The sequence below is a fragment of the Pteropus vampyrus genome, unplaced genomic scaffold (assembly GCF_000151845.1).
Source record: "Pteropus vampyrus isolate Shadow unplaced genomic scaffold, Pvam_2.0 Scaffold157, whole genome shotgun sequence".
In the NCBI taxonomy this organism is placed as follows: domain Eukaryota; kingdom Metazoa; phylum Chordata; class Mammalia; order Chiroptera; family Pteropodidae; genus Pteropus; species Pteropus vampyrus.
Genome location: NW_011888938.1, coordinates 1458915 through 1459852, shown reverse-complemented (window position 1 = coordinate 1459852; position 938 = coordinate 1458915).

Below are 938 nucleotides of genomic sequence, written 5' to 3'. Positions count from 1 at the left end.
TGGCTAGCTGTCAAGGCCGTCCAGGTGAGAGCTGGCCGGGCGGTCGGTGGTCAGCCGGACTGTCTGGCTCTCGATGACCGCTGGGCAGTGGGGGTGGACAGCGGGCAGCCCTCGTTTCAGTGGGACACCAGGAGTCTGCAGGACTCACTCGCCCCCAGGCTCTGGACAAGGGTCTTGGTTAGCTACGCGGTTTCCCTAAGTTTAACGTCCATCTGTCACGTTTCCTTAGATACTAGAGCCAGCGTCCCTCGCTGCCCGTGCTGGGCGCGACACCTGCCACATGACCGCTGGACCTGCCTGCCCAGGAGGCCGCCTTCCGGGACCGTCGGGCTGGAGCACACTGTCACTGTGGCCCCCGCCCCGGAAGAGAGCTGCCTGACCCTGGATCCCCAACCCCCGGTCGGGCGTCTAAAACCTTCAGAAGCGCACCCCAAAGCGTGGTCGGCCTTCTGGGCTTGAGCAGGAGAGGCCCCGTGCCAGCAGCGGGACAGGGGACGGGGGGACATCCCAAACACCCAGAGGCCCCCAAGTGGAGGCGGGGACCGACTCCAGGGTGCTTGGCGGGGGCCCTCCATTCTCCTGAGTGATCAGGGCTCTGAGCATTGGCCCAGGGCGCCCCCATGGGGCGGCCCCCACGACCTCTGTGGCCCGGTGGTCACCTGCGCTGGTCGGGTGCAGAAGCTTGCTCTGCTCGGCTTAGAGCGCTGGGCGGGAGACCCAGGGCACTCCGCTCCCCGCCAGGAGAGGCCCCGGGCCTGTGCCCCGCCCACCAGACCAGCCCTGCTTCTCAGTCTGCGGCGAGCGCGGCAGAGCCCCCCCCCCCCAGGTCTGGGCTGGTTTGGACCCCCAGGACGGCACCACTCCTCGGCAACCCCACCCTGCGGCCTGGGGCCCCTTCCTGCAGTAGGGCCACGTGCTTTTCCCTCTGCCTGATTTCT